A 21,184-nucleotide genomic window follows, 5' to 3' on the forward strand; every position below is an offset into this window, starting at 1 on the left:
CTTAGACTTGGTCACTTGATTCTGAAACCAAGGGGGATGCGAGCTGGCTGCCAGACTAAGGAGCTGACACCCAGGCTGCAGGTGGGTATTTGTGGGAAGCAGGAGGGGCAAATTTGGGCGGAAGCTATGTTCTCCTGTTTATGGAAATGGCTTTGTTGATGCTTTTCAAAGCACTGTCCCTAACACGAGATCCCTCAAACCCACAGGAAAAAGACAGAGCCAGACAGAGGGTCTGAAAGGCGTTTGGCTTTTCCCTTTCAGGATTTCATATGTTTACTCGGAACTTTCATTGATTGTCTTCTGTGCTACCCACGGTGGGCCTTATAGGACCAGACCGTACCCTCTGAGAATCCATCATCGGAGTTGATGGTGAGGCACACTGGGTGAGGCAGGGGGCCAGGGTAGGATGGCATGACAGTGACTCAACTACATAACTACTGCTTACAAAAGTTAGAATATAAGTATTGCAAGCTAGAAAAATAAGGGACAGCCCACAGGGTGATGAAGTAATGAGCACGTCTTGTTGTGGAAATCAAGAATTTGTGATAAGGTAAGACAAGATTTTAGCAGACTGCAATGTTGGGTGGGGGTGAGGGCAGAGGACACCTCAGGCAGAAGGAGCAGCCCGGCAAAGCATGGAGGGAAGGCACATGCTGCCTTCAGTCAGGCCAGAGCAAAGGCGGGTGCCAGCATCCACCATTGCTCCCACTCATGCCTTTAAACCGCCACTGGGGCAAGGGGCTTCACAGAGAGCTTCTGACTGAATCTGCGCAACATCTTGATGTGGAAATGCTATGTTACTGTGACAGGACATAGCTGAGCAGTAGCTATTCTTAAGGAGGAGCTGACCAGCAGCTGTTCCCAGGCAGCAGCCTTTCCCCAATAAGCAATAGTCTCAAGGCCAAAACACTAAACTTCACTTCTGCTTCTGTATGCTTGCTTTTAGCAGTTGTTCCCCCCTTCCTTTTTGCCTTGTAACAAGCATATAAAAGAAACTCCAGCTTGAGCTCATTGCTCAGAATTTGGGATTCCCCTCTGAGCCCGCGAGCAATAAAGAATCGTGCTCCGCCATCTCCCCCGCATGTGAGCTATTTCCGCAACATTGCCAATCTCATTTTTCAGATGAGGAAACTGAGGCTTGACCTTCCAGGTCAAGCAAGTGACAGGTCTAAGAATGGAGTCTCCCTCTGCATGACCCCAGCGTTGCCACTGGCTGTCACTGTCATGCCTCCTCGCCGCCTGCCACAGACTCAGAGGAGCCAGGTGAAGAGAGGGGGCAAAGATGAGGGGCTCAGAGAATATGGAACAAGAGGAACAGAATATCAGTGTAGATAAATGGGGCCTGGAGCAATTTCTGAGCAGATCCCAGGGCTGCTGGCCTGGGTTAAGGGTGGGGATATGCAGACAGTTGCGTTCAAAGAGCTGAGCATGGCAGAAGGCCCTGCAGACTGAACTTCTGCATGGCCGTGGTAGCCAAGGTACAACCCTCCGCTTGAAATGTGTTTTCTAGATGCAACACGAGGACCATGCCCAAACCCTAGGGCTTTGCTGCAATGTGACCAAGCCTATACTCGCAGGCCTGAGAAGTGACAGCAGGATGTCACTAGGCTTGGATTTCAGGGGAGGAAGAACTGGAGAGGGCTGTGGAGAACGTATTAATGGTAACAGCTAACACATACTGAGTGGCTACTAAATGCAAAGTGCTGTTCTAATGTGCATTGCACTTCAACTCAATTAATCTATACCACAACCCAAGGAGGTCAGGTCTGTATTATCCCCACTTTGTAGACAAAAGCATTAAGGTACAGAGAGGTCAAATAACATTCACAAGATCACACAGCAGGTCAGTCACAGAGCCAGGAGCAGGGCCCAGGCTGTCTGGCTCCAGAGGCCAGACTCTCAAGCTCCAGGAACTAAAAATGCCCAGCCAGGCTGAAATAACTAGATGATATATTAGGCCTTAAAACTTCCATTTGTGCCCTGGCTGGTATAGCTCAGAGGACTGAGCACGGGCATGTGAACCAGAGGGTCACAGTTTGATTCCCAGTCTAGGGCACAAGCCTGGGTTGTAGGCCGGGTCCCCAGCAGGGGGGGTGGGAAAGGCAACCACACATTGATGTTTCTCTCCCTCTCTCCTTCCCTTCCCCTCTAAAAATAAATAAATAAAATCTTTTAAATAAAAAAAAAAAAAACACTTCCATTTGTCAGTAGATCCCTGGTCTGGCCAGTAAAGTGTGTGTAGAGCAGTGAACTACAAAAGCTAGAAATGGAGAAAATATCAGATAATCCTAAATCGAGGGGCAATCTACAAAATAACTGACCAGCTCCCTTCAAGAGTGTTAAGGCCATGAGTGACCAGGAGAGACTGAGACACCGAGATGATGCATGGGTCATGGGCCAGCAGTGATCACAGAACACTGCAGATGGCTCGTCAAAGACACGCGAGAAAGAACATGCACAGAGACAGACTAGTTTCTGTGAAGTAGGGGCAGGATGGCCACCCCCTCTAGTGGGAAGCGCTCCGATTTACCGTCCAAACCTACTTTTATTGTGCTCGTTTTGTATAATAATTCAGGTAAAGTACATTACTCATTACGAGGAAGTAAGGAACTATAGATAACAAGGAACTCTGCGGGTCTATTTTGAGTCAGGGTCAAAGAGCTGTAAGACTTTTAAGGAACAAACTAACTTCCTCCTTGGACCCTCCTCATTCAACTGAGAGCATTCTAAACAAAGAAGGTTTCACAGTAATTTACATGTTCTTTCTTAGGCCTGATCACCTGGGGAATCTGCCCTTTTCAGCACAGAGCTGAACTACCTTGTCATTGTTTTAGGCTTAGGTGAAGCAAGGGAACTAAGGCAACCAAGAGATAAGGAGATTTTCTCCCAGATGATGAGAACTCAAGCTATGTCAAAGCTGAGGAGTGAGGGTCCATCACCCCCTTTTGCTGTAGCCCCCAAAGTCCTTCTTTTGGGGGCCTCCCACGTGATCGTGCCTGTCTTAGATCGTTTCCCCCTTGGGAAATCTTACCCGTCTTTGGCTAACCGACCAAGCTTTGGGGTTCAGTTATGAATGAAGCAGCAGAAGCAGCACTCCTGCCAGGGAGATAAGCTTTTGTGTCCTTGCTGGCTTACGGTTCCAATGGCGTTCCCTTAGCCTTAGCCTTAGCCTAGGTGGGGGTTACAGCTTCTGATACCAGGCAAGGCAGTTCCCAATACCAAGTCACCATCACAGATGGGAGACCACAGAGAAACCATGACTCAGTGCAAGTGGGATGCTCAGTCACATCCCAGAACAGAGAGGGCCTCGGCGGAAAAACTGGGGAAGCCCAAAGAGTTCTTAGTTAATGTACTGGCTTGGCCAAAAAGTCCATATGGTTTTTCCCAGAAAATGAAAGACACATTTTTCATTTTCATGAATAACTTCCTTAATTTGGATATTTTCAGTTTGTCAGCTACCTCCCGAGTGGTATAACGTTGCTTGTTCTCAGTTACTGTCTCGATTTGATTGCTGTCAACTTCAACTGGTTTACCCAACTTGGAAGTGTTGTCTAGCAAGAAGTCTCCAGCATGAAACTTTGCAAAGCACTTTTGATGTGTTTGATCAGTTGTGGCACCTTCACCATAGACGGCACAAATCTTTTTTTGTGTTTCAGCTATGTTTTTACCTTTCTGGAAATAATAAAGCACAATATGCCAAAAATGTTGCTTATTTTCTTCCATCTTCAATATTATAGTGGCTACACAAAAACTCACCAGTTTGGTTTCACGAAACCAATTTTGATTTCGTGAAAGAGACCAAATCAACTTTTTGGCCAACCCAATAATATCGGAGCAAGGTTAATTTTTTTAGTTCTAATCAGTTTTATAATCTAGGGCAGTCAGTGATCTTCAACCTTTTTCATCTCATGGCACACTTAATTAATTACTAAAATTCTGAGGCCAAAAAAAGAGTATAATTTTGTTTCATTCACACCAGACAGCTATTGTTGTGTTGGCTGCTGTCATTTTTTTTTTATTTGACAATCTAAGGGAAAAGAGGTCAGTGCCCCTGACTAAGTAGTCAGGTACTGCATGCTTTAAAAATTCTTGTAGCACACCAGTTGAAAAATCGCTGTTCTAGAGTTATGTAAGCTGTAACCATTCCAGGAAGCTGAGTGAGGGGTATATGGAAACCATCTGTGTTCTTTTCGTAGTTCTGAAGGCTAAAATGATCTACATTTTTGTAATTAAATATTGAAAAAACAAAAAATTAAAATGACAAAAGGATCAAAGCCACTGACACTCGGTTTATAAACTGATATCTGTGTAATTGTAATCAAATTATGTTATTTCCACCTCTCCATGAGAATAGGCACTCATCTTGACTTGACATCAAGTCTGTTTGAAATTGCAAATAACAAACAAAAGCTAGTAATACTTCGAGTTAGAAACCTGGACCTGCTTCAGAAGAACAAATCACTTACACATGCTTCGGGACGTGCTGCTCATCTTACATGCCTCTGATCTTTCCCTCTCTCTGACTCACGTCCTCAGTGTCGCTGTTCAACAAACCTAATTGACCCCCACATGCTGATGGCTGCCGCCCAGGAAAGGACTGCATCGCTTGGAGGTCAAAGGACCACTTGTAGGCAGAGGCGAGCATCCAGAAATGCAGCAGGTTTGGACACAGGGATAAATGGGCAGGCCAGGGAGCCTGGAATGTCTTCATGAGGGTCAGGGTGGCTGGCAGCCAGAAGGGTGAAGGAGAAACAGAGACACGGTTTCCCTAACTGAGGGCAGGGCATGGAGGTATGCACTCCGCCTGCCTTAGCTCCTTGAATCCACAGCTCTGGGAAGAAGGAATCAGTATTACTATTCATAATGTACAGTTAGGGAAACACAGATCACAGAGGTTAAGCATCTTCCCAAGGTCACACGGCAGTAGAGTTGGGATATAGCAAGAAAACCATCTATCTTGAGTGACATCTGTAGGCATCTCTTCTTTGTTGACTTTCTTATTTCAACCGATATTGGACTGGCTGTCTCTAGCAACTCATCCTCTGGTTCGTCCTCAACTCCGAGAGTGGGATATATAGTGAACCAGACGAGCATCACGCAACACACACGATGTACTAGATGCTCTTCATCCATCGTTCTATCTGATCATTACGTAAGGGAGGGATTATCACCTCCATGTTCAAGTGAGGTCACTGAGGCTCAGAGAAGTTATGTAGCCAGATAGCTAAGTGCTGCACCAGGATTCAAGCCCAGATCCTCCCGCTGGGCAAGACCAGTGCTCTTTCCATTCATTTGATTTCTGAGAAAGACTCACAAGGTGGAAAATATCACAAGCAGGTTAGAATAAATGGACCTCCTCTCAATAACCCCTGAAAAAGTAACCCTCAAAGACAGTCCCGAAAAGGCTTATCCATGAAGATTTTCCCATCATCTGATTCACTTTGTCTGCATACTGATCAAATCCAAGTAATTTGGACCTGAAACAACTAGAGTTGTTTTTGTTTGTCAATTTTATTCTGTTTGTTTGTTTTGCTTGTTTCCTTGTTTTTTGGCCTAAATCACCTATTTTAGAGACCGATGTGATCTAAATTATCTAGAAAATTCGAGACACTCCTTTCCCTCATTCCAGCGTGGGTTTTTCTTTAAGAAACCAAGATTCACGATCCCTTTCACAAAATGAAAACATTTGCACAAGGCAAATGGAACCAGCATTACCCCTGGGTGTTCCTTTGGTAGTGTCAGCCAGAAAAATAAAGCCGCGCTGAACCAGACAAGCTCCCCTAAACCCCAAGCCAGTCCCTTGGTTCCACACTTGGAAATATGATCAGCAGCCCCACTGCCTCCCACCCACAAAGTGCATTTCCAGTTTGGGTCTTAACATCCTGAAAGGAAGAGCAGGCTTCGGTGGAAGCAGCCCGATTCCTTTGCACAGCATTACTTCAGGGACCGATTATTCTGAAATGTTGTTTGGGTGATGATACCCAAGACACTCGGGGGACCCTGCCTCCTGGGAAGACGGCAATCTTAGAGCCGCTCACCTCTGCCTAGTACACATCTCTCACTGAAGACAGAGAAGAAGCCGAAAAAGAACATCAATGCCAACGGACCTAAAGCATTTTAAAATTCACAAACATGGGCTGACTCATTAAAACCTTCCTCTCGTCAAGAGCTCACCCTTTCCATTCACGTCAGCCGTTTGTGTCCTTCTGAGCAACTGTAAAAGTCCCCTGCCCTTCTTTTTCGTGAAATTGAATTACTTAGCTTAAAAGAAGAATTGTTCGAATATGCTGGAATCAAGAAGGTAGGGGAACAAAATAGGTCTTTGGGATTGAATCTCTTGATTGGATGATAAATGGTGTGCTTTGAACTTGCCCCCCCCCCCAAAACCAAAGAAGATATAAAAGACAAGTGTCCAAACAAACATGTAACCCATGGTTCTCTTGAAGTAAACTCTATTAAAAATCAAGTCTGTGTGATGCAGTTAAAAGTTGGCAGCTACCTGGCCATCCTGGTAAGAGTGCACAGCCAGTCTGGCTATTTAGCTCCGGAAGGAGAAGAAGATAGGGGGGTGGGGTTAAGCCTGAAACTCCACTGTCTGTGGAATAAATGCATTAAAATCTGTGACAGAGAAGTGGTTGGCATATAAGAAATGCTATAGAAAGGTTGGCTGTTGTTACTGCTGCTGCTGCGATTATTATTACGAAGATTGTTATTCGGTTGCCCAGATTCATGCAACGATTCAAATCCTTTGTGGCATCTAGACAGTTCAATTTTTAAAAGCAATGCAGATTTTTTTAGGAGAGGCAGGTATGAAATCCTGAATGAGCAAACTCCCACCCACAAAGAGCAAGGCGCCCCTGCCTCTGCCATGTTCCTTGGGAGAGACCACCTAGCAATTTCGGAGCTTAGACGCTTTCCTTGAGGCTTGAGAGGATGCCAAGAACTTTCCACGAGAACCCGTCTAGAGAGACATTTGATCGCATTTTCCAATCAGAAGCATATGTCCAGGGCACACACGCTTCTTGCACTCACGTATGGATGGAAACAATGTGGAGTACATTCTGTCCCAGGAACTTACTCATTCTTCCTCTAGCATTAACTTTTTAATTTAAGCCCCAGAATCCTGCCATGAAGCGGCCAACTGAAAGGTTGCTCTGAGAACTACTTCTGGACAATCTATTAACCGCGTGGCAATTCCCAACAGCTAAAACAAACATTTCATGTAGCCCAGGCAGCCATAGAGTTGATTAAAAGCTGTGGATTTTTTTTCCTATTTTCCACGATCCCCTCCAGTGACATGTAATAAATTCCACTTAAGCCCCAACGGCAACAGACTTGACTCACGCGCTCACATTGCGTTCAGGTTCATTATCTCGTTAAGGAGACATCTGACTCTTGCAGGCAATCTATAAAAGGCCAGATCTGTAATCACACACATATTTTCATAATCCATCTGATCTTATCATTTAATCCTTTGGTTAGGTTTCAAAGTACCCCAGTGCTCACTGGTCTGATAAGACAACCAACACTGAGCAGGTTCCTAAACCATACACGCAGGGCATACAACACCTTAGCTCCATGGTCCCATCAAATGGGACACCTCTTTGAAGCAAGAGAATCTCAGTTCCCTGGATGGTTCACCTCCACCTAGGAATTCCTTGGGAAGGGGATTGTTTTTTGCCGTGGAAAAGTCACCCAGGTGGAGACCCTGGTCCTTTTTGAGCACTAACCTCCAAATATGGTCCTCAGGTCTCTTCACGGATACATACGTGAGTTATTCTAGGTGACCTCTTGTCAAAGGGCTTTATTTTAAATCCCAGCTAATCTTTGCTGCTCCCTGGACTGGTCTGATCTCTTGACACAACATAGTTCGGGTCTATCGTGAGCTGTAAAACGACAGTGTGAACAAGTTCAGTTTGTCTGTCCCTTTCCCTTTCTTCCAGTTAGTTCTGTTCCATCAGTGACCCCTTTTTTTCTCCTCTGCATAAACAGTGGTATTGGTGATCCAAAAATAAAAATAAAAGAGTAAAAACAATAGCTGAGTCCATGGGGCTGCTGACAGCGAGAGCGCTAAGGCAACTCTGAGAGCCTGCGCACACGGCGCTCCCTGTTTGTTCCGAGTACCGCCTCTGGGTATTTTTAGAATCTGCAGGGAGAGGTTAAGCCTCACAGGGTTACAGCTATGCTACTAATGACACCCTGAGCTTAGAGATGCAGGATTCACATGACTGCTGGAGCTTCAGGTGATAGAAAGCAACACCTGACTTAAAAATCACACCTGCATGAGAGTGGAAGGAACAGGGAGGGGAAAAGTCTTTTATAAACTAACCTGGAAGTAAGTTTGCAGACCTCAGGTGAAAGTCGCCTCATTATGAGACTTTTATGAGTTTGTAGTAGCCATGTGTCTTCCTCCCTCCCTGCCTCCCTCCCTTCCATTCTTCCTCCTCCCTCCCTTCCTCCCTCCCATCCTTCTTCCTCCATTCTTTCTTTTCTTTTCATCTGCCCAGCATCTCCCTGGGGAACCACCCCTTTCCCTTAGGCTCCATAGAAGTGAACCCTGAGACCCAGACCTGGCCAATCAGACGAGCTTCCTACAACAGTTGGACCAGGAACAAGTATAACTGAAGTCCAGCTAATGAAACTGTTCCCTGGGCTTTTTCCTGGAAGTGTCAGAAAAGATGCACTTTTTACTGCTGGGACCATTAACTGTGAGGATGCTGCATGGAAGCCTTGAGCTGCCAGAAGCCATCGCTGCCTGAAACAGACAACCCAGGAAAGTCCAGCCCAGAGGCGGGAAGGGGGATGGATGTCCTGACAGTGTCTGCCCTTGATCCCTCTCTGTCTGCAGCCACTAAGTCCCTAGACACCCCAGCTACCTGAGCCAATACAGGTCCCTCTCCTTTCCCTTGGAGCTGGTGTTCCACCAAGGGCACCCTGAAGTTTCTTAATTCAGAGCTGCTTTGGACTTCAGGGAAAATAAAGGGCAGCATTTATTTCTCATCAATGTCACATTGCACCCTTTCATTTGTCATCTTTCCCAGACAAGCAAAACTCCCCTGATGGCGTCCATACTCCGAAACGGTGCGTGAGTCCTGACCTCTTATCACACCACCTCCTCCACTGAGTGATGGTGATGATGAAGGTGATGTAGGTGAACTTGAAACAGCCCAGCCTAGTGCCCTAAACAAAGAAGCCAACCAGCACTTATTGTATTTACACGATCTGGTTAAATCCTCACACCATCACTTAAAGCAGGTGCTGTAAGACACCCGTTTTAAGATGAAAATACTGAAGCTCAGGAAGATTTAACCACCTGTGCAAGATCATGCAGTCAGTAAAAAGTGGAGTCAGGGTTCACACTCAGCTCCGTGCACGCTCAAGGTCTGCATCAAACCACTGTGTATTGTTCTCTCTCCACTGAATCACCCTCCGCTGGAAGGACCTGTGCCTGCCACTCGTGTCACACCGGCTCCCCACCTGGCCTCGTCAGCTGTGCTCACTCTCACAGCCACAGGTCCCTGCCGAACCCACGCTGTGTCTTCCTGACCCCGTGTGTGTGATTCTCCACAACCCCACAGGGTCCTTGAGGATGGGCGCAAAGGGGCAAGCAGGCCAGCTAACCCCTGGTGGGACCAGGGGTCCATTTCTCAGGAAGAGGGCGCCTTATGTCAGAAGGAACAAATGACCGGTTTTAACATTTCTCCTGAAGAGCAGAAGGTGAATCACTTAAGTCATGTTTAGATACTTAAGGTATTACTGTTTCCAGTTCTCCAGGAGTGAAAGGAACTTAAATGGTTCTTTTGAACCTTACTCTGAAATCTGATTCTGATTTCCCCACCTAATAACCACAGAGTTAAAAGCCCATAACCACTTAAAAATTATTAAGTATATATGGAAAAGGTATATATAAATATGTGTGATTTATGATAGTGAAATGTTAGAACTAACCTCAATGTCCAACAATAAGAAATTAGCTCAGGCAATATTATGGGATAGCTATGATTTAAAAATATGCCAACCAATGGAGTCATTAAAGGTATGCCAAGTAAGAACATGTTGGGGAGAAAAAAACTAACATAATCCTAAATGAAAATTTTAGGCTTTTAAAACAGTATATAAGCATGCAAATTTAAAGGACATAAAATTATAACAGCAGAGAGGGATTATGGGTGATTTTAGTTTTGGGGTTTTGTTTTGTTTACCTTCTGCCTTTTTGGGTTGAGAGGTTTTTTTTGTTGTTTCTTTTGCTTTGTACAACATTATCTTTATGAAGGTTGTCATGGAAGACATAAGCCCTAAGAAAAAGGCCGTGAGGAGTAGGAAGATGAGGCTGCTACTGGGGTTACCAGAGAAAAGGAAAGTACAAGCAGAATACGTGTGGCGGGAGCCCAGACTCTGCAGGCAGCTATCTGGGTCCTAGCCCCGTCAGTCACAAGCTAAGTCACCGAGCAAGTCACTAAACTTCTCTGCATCTCAGTCTCCCTGTCCACGAGACATGGATGCTAATAGCACCTCCTCATGGGGTTGTTCTGAAGGTCGCATGAGCTACTATGTGTGACGCATTTAAAACAATGCCTGGCATAGAGTGTGTCCTGTATGTTATCCTTATGGTATGAACTACTCCAGAGCAAGCACCACATCCCGTTCGTCTCGACATTCCCAGCATGCATCACAGGGCCTGAGGCGCAGTGGGCGCTTCGTCGCTGTCTCCTGAGTGGTGCCCACTTGGATTTCAGAGGCCAGTGGTAATGTTCTGAGAAGTGGCCACCATGATGCCACCTCACTCATGACATATTTTGCATGACGTGTCCCTCCAGACGCTGTCCATAACCCTTGAGACAGCATTTGTTCTGATGGAATATTCAGAGCACAGATGGTTAACAGGAGAAAGGTGACCATGGAGACACTATTGCTACCTTCCCCCTCTGTCCTCGTCAGAACTTTTTTGGCCTATTGAAAGAGAAACAACTCACACATGTGCTCACAAAACAGGTGAGGATGATGTTGTTAGGTAGAAATATCTCAAGGATTCAAAGAGCAAGAAACAAAATAATAATAGAAGCTCTCTTGTCAATTGCAGTTTGGACCAGTGGTTGGATGACTAATTGACAATGTTGGGTTAGAGCTGGGAGTGATTTTTTTTTAAATGACACCATGATACTATAAACATTTTAACTGAAAATGTATAAAAACATGCCTTTGCTGAACTCTGGATGACCCCGCCTCCCTTGAAGAATATGAAAGGATGAAAGGAGACTCTTCTCACCCACGTAGCTTGCTCCTGGTTTGTCTAAGTTCTGACCTCATCCGTAGAATCCCACAAGTCTTTAAACGTAATGTGCAGATAAGTGAACATGACCTCCCTCCTTGAAAAAGAAAGACCAACCCAGAGGCCGTCTGCGCAGCGTCTGCCTGTGATTTAAAGTGACACGTACACATTAGATCCGAGTATCCTAAACGAGTCCTTGACAGTTTCCGCTTCAGGCCCCGTGGACGAGAGAACATTGATTCAGCATTGCAGCTGACTTGTTTGCCGAGTTACCTATCCATTGCCACTGTGGCATAGTCACCAGCGTGCCCACTTCCAAAGCTTCAGGTGATGGACCAGCATTGGGGGAGAAAAATGCCTTCACAAAAGTCTGGCCACTTATCTGCTTGTGCTTTGGGTAATTAAACAAAGAACTGAGAACTTGAATTACAGAATTTGGGGCAAGAAAGGGGTTTTAGAAACCCAATTGTCAACCTTACATTTTATAAAAAAAATTAAAAACAGCCTAGAGAGGTCAAGGTGATGTGCCAAGGTCGGGAAGCCTACAGTCACAGAGTCTGTGTGCAGTGGTTGTCCCTACACTACTGTGTATCTAAAAGGCAACCGTCTGCCTCAGTATGGCACACTTCTTAGAGAAGGACTGATTACATTTCCCAGAAATATGTGGTTGACCCACAAGCTGAATGACTGACAAGGTCATCCTCCACGTGGGCCTCAGAGGGAATTGACAAGAGAGTGAAATAGAAAGCTCCAAAAATAAAAGCTCCCCTGCCAGCCTCTTTCAAGGTTATAACTTAAGAATGCCAGTAACCCTCTCAGCTCAAACCATCCTTAGCTCCCTCTTTATGAATCAGAGAAACGGACAGCTTTTTCGGTATCCGGAAGGGGGAGAGCAGGCGCTGAGAGCCGAAGACATGACAAGCGCATCACAGATGGTTTATTTCATCCTCATCACAACTTTGCAAGGAAAATATTATCTCCTTTTCTTTTTTTTGATGAGCCAACTGAGACTCAGGAAAGTTAGGCAATGTCTCCCAAGTCATGCAGCTAGCCTGTTTAGTTCCTAAATCCTAACAGTTTTGCATTGCTTTGCTTCCTATTCTTTCCAGGCAGAAAGGTGTGGTTGGCAGTAAAGTGGTTTTTTTGAAATATCTCAGAGATATCCTGTCGCAGACGTGGGGGTCATCTCAACACCAGGTCACAGTGCGCCAGGCCAGCCATCCGCTCTCCTGACCGGATCCTTCCCCAAGGAGTGCTCCTTTGAAGATGCAGAGTTTATTCCACTCTGGTTCCCTACATCCTCCTTAGCATCTTCTCACCACCTTAGGTAATACACTTTGAAAATCTTGACCCTACAGAAATGTGTCTCACCAGAATTAGAAGAATTTACAGGAGATGGAAAGCAAGGAGCAAAGCCAACCTTTAAAATGTTTGCTTCCTCTGGCTCTTCACCATATTCCCTGCTACATTTCTTTCACACTGCTAGGTTTTCCTCTTCGGTGGAAGATCTCAATCCTTAGGCCCAGCTTGCCTTCTCTCATCCCTCACTCTTCTACTGTGTCAGCAAAAGCACGTGTCTCTTCAAATGGACATATTTTCTAGATGCTTTCAGACACGACACCCTTAGACACCATTGCAACAAAATTCAGGGATGTCAGTGTAAACCTAAACTCAACCCTGAGGGAAAGACATGTTATTACTTGGGTGGCTATGTTAAGCATTTTCTTTTAAAGGAAAGCGCCATAAAAAATCAATTTTTATTTTTGAAAATGAAAAAAAAAATCAGCTTTAGAAGGCTGCATGTTGAATATCCTAACAGATTTCAGGACATAGAACAACAATGGAGATTACTGACCCATGGCCCAGGGACCAGCCATTGTAATTATAACAGCTCACACGCCAGGGGCTTGCTGCGTACCAGGACCTTCTTCACACACTTCCTGTGCTTTTATTCTCACAACCACCCCTAAAAGATGAGGTTCCATCACTGAACCATTTTACACATGTGAAACGTGAGGCTCAGAATCTCAACGAGTTGCCGACATGCCCTTTCTCCCTTTCCTGTTTGCCAGGGGCCTCCCTCCCTCTCTCATGGAATCGGTTTATGAATTTATTCTTGGTCAGCCAATCGCCGGAGATGGCTGTCTGAATCTATAGGAAGAACCATCTGAGCAAGAATGGGTCGAACCTGTCTGGACGTGAAAGAACGTGCCAGTTAGGGTCTCTGGCCGCTGAAGAGGACCCCACGCAAATGGCTGGCCCCTGCAGGCCTCCCCAGGCTCGGTGTGGGCCAGCACGCTCATCCCCCACCTCCTCAGTGCGGTGACCACTGCTGCTGTGAGAGCCGCATGTCCCTCCCCTGGAGGACAGTGGGTGAGACCACTGACCAGTTCTGGACGAAGCTCACTCATAATTCCTTCTGGGTAACCGACAGGACAGTGTTGGCTGCCATGGCAACAACTATACACATCCTTGTTTGTTTTAAAAAGTGTCCCAAAAGTGTGGCTATTTTTTCGTGAATGTGGAATTCCTGACAGAAACTGTGTATGTAGGAGAGTGAGATACAAATGGGTGGGGAAAAGATATCTTAAAAATGCAGTCTGTAGATTATTAAGCCTCAGGACATTATGGGAAACTGTGTGTTTCTTGGCTTCACACTGCACCCTTCTGGAAGGAGGTGGAAGTAAAAGAATAAATCATTTCTATAATTCATTTACTATAACATCATGAAAATTGATTCGTATTAAAAACTCATAGATAGTCCTGGCCATTGTGGCTCAGTTGGCTGGAGTGTTGTTGCCCTGTAAACTGTAAGGTCACAGGTTCAATTCACAGTCAGGGCACATGCTTGGGTTGCAGGTTCAGTCCCTAGTCAGAGCACATGCAAGAGGTAACTGATCAAAGTTTCTCTCTCACATTGATATTTCTCTCCCTCTCTCTCCCTCCCTTCCTCTCTCCCTAAAATCAATAAACACATCCTCAGGTGAGGGAAAAAATTGTTTAAAAAGTCATACATAGCCCTGGCTGGTGTGGCTCAGTGGATTGAGAGCTGGCCTGCAAACCAAAGGGTTCGATTCCCAGTCTGGGCATATGCCTGGGTTGCAGGCTGGGTTCCCAGTAGGGGGCACGCGAGAGGCAACCACACATTGATGTTTCTCTCCCTCTCTTTCTCCCTCCCTTCCTCTCTCTTTAAAATAAATATATAAATCTTTTAAAAAATTCATATATAAAAGCATTTTCTCACACTCAAACCTTTTTTTCTCTTAACATGTAACTCCCGCAACTAATCTTTACCACAAACTTATAAGACTAACATTGTTTTTAAATATTATTTATTGATTAATTTTAGAGAGAAAAGAGAGGGAGAGAGATAGAAACATCAATCTGTTGTTCCACTACATTTATACATTCATTGGTTGCATATTGTATGTGCCCTGCCAGGGGATCGAACCTGCATCCCTGGACTATCGGGCAGTGTTCTAACCAACTTAGCTATCCAGCCAGAGTGAGGCTAAAATTATTACCCCTGTTTCACAGATGAGGAAGCTGAGTCTGAGAGATGATGGCCTCAGTCCCACGACCTAGAAGTGATGTCGGCAGGATTGGTACCCAAGTCAGCCTGAATCTCCTATTTCTACATACCAATTCAATGGGAAAGGAAGAAAACTGAATCCAGTTAGGAGGTGAGGTTTACCCTCCTAACCTCACCTCCTTGATTTCAGGAAACAAACCCTCCCCTCTGCATTGGGAGGTGTAGGATCCCAGCGCCTGAACCTCCGTCACCTTTGTTTTTGGATGCTCAGAAAAAAAACGGGGGAAGAATCAATGAAAAAAAAAAAACATCAAGAATGAAGTACTGTAAAGCAGTATCTCTTTAACTTTTGTTTCACATCTCTTTAATTTCTGTTTCAAAAATTCGAAGCAACAAATGACCTGTGACACATAAATCACAGGGTGCATTGACCTGGGCTCCATTCCATGCGCACGGGAGGAGCCCCAGCAGGTGAGGGGGGGAGCGTTCTCCAGCAGGCTCCCAGCCTGCCTTATTCTCATCCCAAACCACCACTGAGGTTGTGGGTCTCGGTGACACATTGCACCTCTCCGGGGTTTCAGTTTGCTCTCTGTCCCATGAGAATCCTTTGAAGCTGAGTATAGAGATAGTAAAGTACAACGTCGGGAATTTTCATGTATATTTTTTAAATGGTCAGCATGACATAAAACCTTTTTAAAAATTAAAAAGAATTATGGTTTGTATAACTCGAAGTAAAAGTAAAATACATTATTAAAACTAATTTTACCTGTTTCTCTTTCCCTTTTTCCTGTGTCTGTGAGAAGAGTTAATACACATGTGGCTCACATTATGTTCCTGCCGGACGACCTTGACCTAGAGCGGGGCCAATCCAACTTGCCATCTGTCTGTGTAAATAAACTCTTACTGGAACATAGTCACCGGCCCTCATTTACATGTTGCTGAGCACTTGCCACAGAGGCTGAATGGCCTGCAGAGCCAAAGATATTCACTACCTGGCTCTTTGCAGAAAAAGTCTGCTGATCCCTAGCAGCGGTGAGTGCCTCTTATCTGCCAGCCGTGTACCAGCTCAGTCATACACTCACATGCGCACACACGTACTACATATACATGAGTAGTGCTTGACTTGATACTGATGACAGTGCTGCTAGAGGAGTTTTATTCCTGAACTTACAGATGAGGCTCTGAGTGGTTAAGTAATTGACCCAAGGTCACCCAGCTGGGCAGCAAGTACAAGAGCTGGGACCTGAACCTGTGCCAGTCTGATGACAAAGCCTGTGCTATCAATGTCCACTTTGGATGCACCTGCCCCGGAGAACCCCTTCCTACTAGATATACAGCTAAGGACCACCTTTGCCGCTGGGAGAACCAACCAGCTCTCCTGACCGCCAACCAGTCCAGAAGGCCATGGGGCCAGGTTGGAAGAGAAGGCCTCCCCTCAGGGCACTGAAGGGTTGGGTCTGCACTTTCGGTTTTAGGAGGACTCACCTGCCTTCTACCCACCACAAAAATTAAAACCGCTCAGATGCTGCTCTCTGTTTCATTGTAAGCCTGTCCTCATTTCAAACAGGAATTTTCATGACGATGCCTTGTTTTTCATTTTCAAACCCACTAACTCAGGACTTCCAACATCAGATTTGATAGTCCCCGATATCCAAAGTCCCTTTTGAAAAAACTAGTAAGTGGGAATGTCTAAAAAAGCTCATTGGAGCTATTGGTAAGTGCAAAAGCGAATAAAAGGGTTTTTGAAGGAATACCCTAGTTTGGTAAATAAATTAAAATCCTTTATAATCATTTTATGTGTGTGTTGAACATTATTCTCAAGAGGAGATGAAGTTCCTTTCGCTTTTCTGTGCTTTTAATTGTTTGTTACAATAAAAAAATGTATTGGTTGCAAATGTTCTAAATTTCCTGGTTGAAGAATCCATGCACCATTTATGTTTTGTTTTTTTAGGGCACCTCCGGCCTTCCACCGATTTTCCACAGTAGAAGGCACAGCGGAGGTGAAATCGGGCAAGCACAAAGGAAACCCTCCATGAGCCTTCAGCACTTGACTCAGCCAGCCCGGGAGGGCTCCAGCCATCTTTGAGGAAAAGTAGGGCTGCAGCGCCCCCCTGCGTCCAGGGCTGCGGAAGCCACCAGCCTTGGGCGGAGGGATCCTGCCTCCAGGGCTTTGGGCCAGGGGTCCTGCCGGGCAATCCCACACAGAGTATTAGGAATTCCCAGGGCCAAAGAGTATTCGTGCTTACCGAGTTTGTTATTCCTGCTTCTACTTGCCAGGCCAGGAAAGTAGAGAGCTCGAGCTCCCAACCTTTGGGGTGCCTTAGTATTCGCTTCCCAGGGTCCCAGGCTCCTTTCCCAGTGGCAGAGGAGGGGCTGGGGGAAGACCCCAGGGGGATGCTCTGAGTCCTGAACAGCAGCTGCCCAGGCTTGGCATCTTCATGGTCTCCCTTTCTGCACGATTCCACAGCAGCTACATGTACGTATGTGTGGGCTTGGAAGGGGAGGATGCATAAGTGTAACATTAATATACCTTGAAGGTTTTATACACATTGAAGGCTCAGTTTTAGGTGTTCCGAGGGGGATATAAGCACAGTGATAATATGTTTTAAACAGCCACCTTTTTTCCTTTGAGCATCTATTTCTTCTGGCACTGGCCAAATGACAGGTAACCTCCACTACAGCCCTTCAAGGCAGAGGCTATCACCACCATAACAAAGGTAGGGAAGGAAACTGAAGCTCCCAGAAGCCTCGTCATTCACTAAGAAAGTAGCCGCCAGTCCTAGATGTAAGCATCTGTACCTCCTTCTTGGTGCCAGGTGTCCTATACTGAGGTCTTGGCCGGGATATAGGGATAGCAGGTGGATGCGTCGTCCCCAGTAACTGGACTGCCAGCCCCACTGGATGGCTAGACTTGACTCAAAGAGAGGGCCAGTCACCCCATAAGCATCGGTTAAGCCAATGAATGACAGCCCATTTTACTGCACCTTGAGCCGAGGGTCTATTCCCGGAGACCCCCTGGTCTGGCCTCTGCCGCACAGCTAACACGAGAGTCCCTTCCCCGGCGGCTTCTGAGACGTGGCTGCAGGTGGCTCACAGCCCACACTTCTGTTCTTCCCGCTGCCTCACTGTCCTGAGCAGACAGATGGCAAAAACAACTCCGAAACTGGTGTTCACTGCAAGCCTTGAATCAAATTAGGATTTGGTAACCAGAGAGAGGCGGTCAGACAACATGTGAGGGACATTTCACACACGTGGGAAAATGTCACCAACCGCTTTTCTTCTGAGCACTGCGCCCTCCCTTTAGGGATTTGTGAGCAGCCCCGGCACCCAAAACAACCAAATAAAAATCACCATACCTCTGAATAAAACATACACCTTACATGGTATGCAGACAGTATGAAGGTTTGTTTGCCCGGAATGTTCCAGTTTTAACAGACGGGAGAGAAGAGAGGCTCCCTTGTATTATCGTGTGTTTGTTTCACACAAAGCCTCTTCCTCCCGCCCCGCCCCCCCGTGGCTGTGTTCTCATGGGAATGGCCAAAGCAGCACCACAGCCCCCGTGGAACTCTCTTGGAGCGATGACTGAGCATTCTCCAGTCCCTTCGTAAAAGAACACTTCTTTGTTCGATGGAGCCCCTCCTCCCTTGGCAATCGGGACCGCTTCCTTCCTTCTACCACCAACTCCTGCCTCGGCCCCAGAACAAACCCTATAACTTCCACCCCAAGGTCTAACTTGCTTCTCAAAGTCTTGTATAAAGCCCCTCTGGGTGGGATCCTTCCTCCAACCCCCCAGCTACAGGCAGCAGTGGTGTCCTGAGGTGTTCTGATGTCTCAGTGAAGGGCCGAGCCCCACGCTCTGCCCCAGAGCACGCCCTCAGCCAGGTGGGAAGGGGTCAGAGACTCACCAGTGGGGCCACCTGCTGCTCGGGCACCGCCTCGAACTGCCGCTCTACGCCTGCACGGAGACCCGGCCCTCCGACAGGGGCCATGCAGACTTGGCAGCCTGAGGCTGAGGAGGTGAAAGGCCACTTCCAAATACAAGAAAGACCGAATCGCCAATTGAACTCTCAAGATTTCCTTGACTTCAGTCAAAGGAGCGTGAACTCTGTGGCCCGTGGACAATGACTGAGGGACAGGGCAGAAAAAGCCATAACAGGCCAGCTGGGCTGATGCCTTCTTCTTTCCCTGCAGAGTTCACCCCACTTTCTCACCTTCAGTTCCTCTTCATCTGCTGGAAAGTCACGGTCCCACCCACCTCCAAAGGGGCTAAATTCCAGGAAAATTCAAACCTGCAGATCTTAACTATTCAGTGGGAGGGATCAGGGCCCTGCAGCCCCAAGGGGTGGAGAGGTCCAGTACTGAGTCCATTTCTGTTGCATCCTTAGGCCACTGGGCATAATGTGGAAGCAGGAAGCTGAGGGAAGGAGAGTGCATAATAACGCTAAGCCAGCTCTTTGTGGTGGGTGGGAGATATGGCTGCAGGGCCTGTTGCCTTGGAGAAAGGCCTTTCTCTCCTTGGGAGGTAGGTAGGTAAGGAGGGTGCACTGGCCCCAAGGACCACTGCTGTCCCAGGCAGATGGAGTGCCCTACCTGCCCAACACCTCCCACCTCGGTGATAAGTGTGGGTTCTGGCCTCCAGTGACCCCAAGGATCCCAGAGGCCCAGGGGGAGGTGAGCTCGCCCAAGGGCCACAGAGCACCCTCCCTGCTGCCCCTGCCGCTGCTCTGGCTGCACCACACACAGTGACTAACTCCGATTTCAGGAACACCCCACCGCGGGCAATTCCAGGCTTTCCTGGAGCTGGGAGGGCCTGGGGATCCCAGCACACCACCCCGCTCCCCGAGGGCAGTGGTGGGGGTTTCCCAAAGACAGTGAAGACAAGGCCAGGCGCTCTTTCCCGGGGCCGGCCTCGGGAATGAGCTAGACTCTCAGGAAACCTCCTGTCAAAAGTTTAGGATTTTTTTTCCTACTAACTCAGAAGCCCTGAGGATAGTCATTTTTAGGCTTATCTCTTTTTTCAGTCATTACTCCCTCTAGTTAGTCCCATATCGTCCCCCTCATGTATGAGCGGCTCTAGGAATCCAGGGACAGGGAAGCTCGGGGAAGCCTGGCTCCCCCCACCTCACCCCTGCACTGAGACTACTTCAGGAAGTGACATCTGCCAAGATGACCCCAGAAGAGCCAGTGTCCAGGAAGTGGAGGCCCCAGGTGAAGGGAAGGACACAGGTAAAGCTGGCAACGTGTCTTCTAAAGCTCACATACTGGGCAGGAAGGAGGAACCTCAGAATGTGCCTGAGCCCCAGTCTTTGCCTTTAGGCAGAAGAACCTCACTTCCTTCTTTCTCCCAATCTTTAACATGCACAGAGCACATGATGAGATACAATGGACAGATTTCCAATCCAGGAGCCAAAGGCAGGACACGAACTAAAGCCCAGGTCTCTCCACCTGCTTTGCCTGTGGGCCTCAGAACAAGGAGCAGGTCGGACCAAATGGTCTGGGACATTCTGAGTCCATGGTGACAACAAGCAGAAACAGCTTATTATCCTTCACGTGATGTAGAAACCTAGTCGGGATGTATTTCCGACAAGCCCCGATGACTCCCACTTTGGAAAGAGGTGGAACAAAAGCATGGTCTGAGTGGGGTCAAGGAAACACAGCCCGAACTTGAACTGCTACCTACGGTGAGCAGCCCATCGCCAAGGATCCTGGCCCATGGCCACTCCACAGTGGGACAAGTACAGCCTGCTTGGGCTGAGGCCTGGGGGCCGCCATTGGTCAGGTGACAACAAGCAATGCCATGGCCTGTCTGCTCAGAGGACGGATGTGAGCGACCTGATCTTAAGAGAGCTAAACAAAGGCAGTCCTACCCTAAGCACAGAAGGCTTAGCCTCCTCCTCAGCTCCATGGGGTTATGAACCCCATGAGATGAGACTGTCTTGCATTTTGCAGTGAGCCACCCATTCAGGGCCCCCTGAACAGGAGGGAAGGGCACTGCAATAGCCCTGCAGAGCCTGCCCATGCGTGGCTGGGCCTCTGCCCAGTTCGGGGAGAGACTTCATCTGGGGGAGCTGATTTGCATCAGCCTGCAAGTCACACACTGAAAATTTTCAGCCACAATCTGTTCCTACCAGCCTGGAAAGGGCAGCCCCATCCACGCCGACCTTTAGCAAGTCCTTCTGCTTCCTCCTGCTTCCCCAATCGAATGGCTGTCCTCCCCACACGGTCTCCCTTCATCCCTGGGGAAGTCAGGGGTTGGCCTTTTACAGACATAGGCCCTGACAGACGTCTCCTAAGGTTTCTGGGAAACGAAATAAAGCAACCACCTTGAGCTGGACCTACCCAGGTAATGAAGCCAAACTGGATGGTCTACCTTTTTGATTGTT

At 47.2% G+C, this 21,184-nt stretch overlaps 1 protein-coding gene across 7 annotated transcripts in view; it reads right to left on the reverse strand.

The window, feature by feature from the left end:
- SLC1A2 (solute carrier family 1 member 2) overlaps positions 1–21,184 on the reverse strand; it is a 143,421-nt gene that overhangs the window by 102,039 nt on the left and 20,198 nt on the right. Inside the window, exon 1 of one of the 7 annotated variants that reach the window (XM_036029244.1) lies at positions 7,731–8,060. The exons of the other annotated variants lie outside the window; for them this stretch is intronic. The gene's annotated coding sequence lies outside the window, so the exon portion shown is untranslated. Of the gene's footprint in view, positions 1–7,730; positions 8,061–21,184 lie in introns of those variants that run through there. 7 annotated transcript variants of the gene reach the window in all.

The sequence above is a fragment of the Phyllostomus discolor genome, chromosome 6 (genome assembly GCF_004126475.2).
Source record: "Phyllostomus discolor isolate MPI-MPIP mPhyDis1 chromosome 6, mPhyDis1.pri.v3, whole genome shotgun sequence".
Taxonomy (NCBI): Eukaryota; Metazoa; Chordata; class Mammalia; order Chiroptera; family Phyllostomidae; genus Phyllostomus; species Phyllostomus discolor.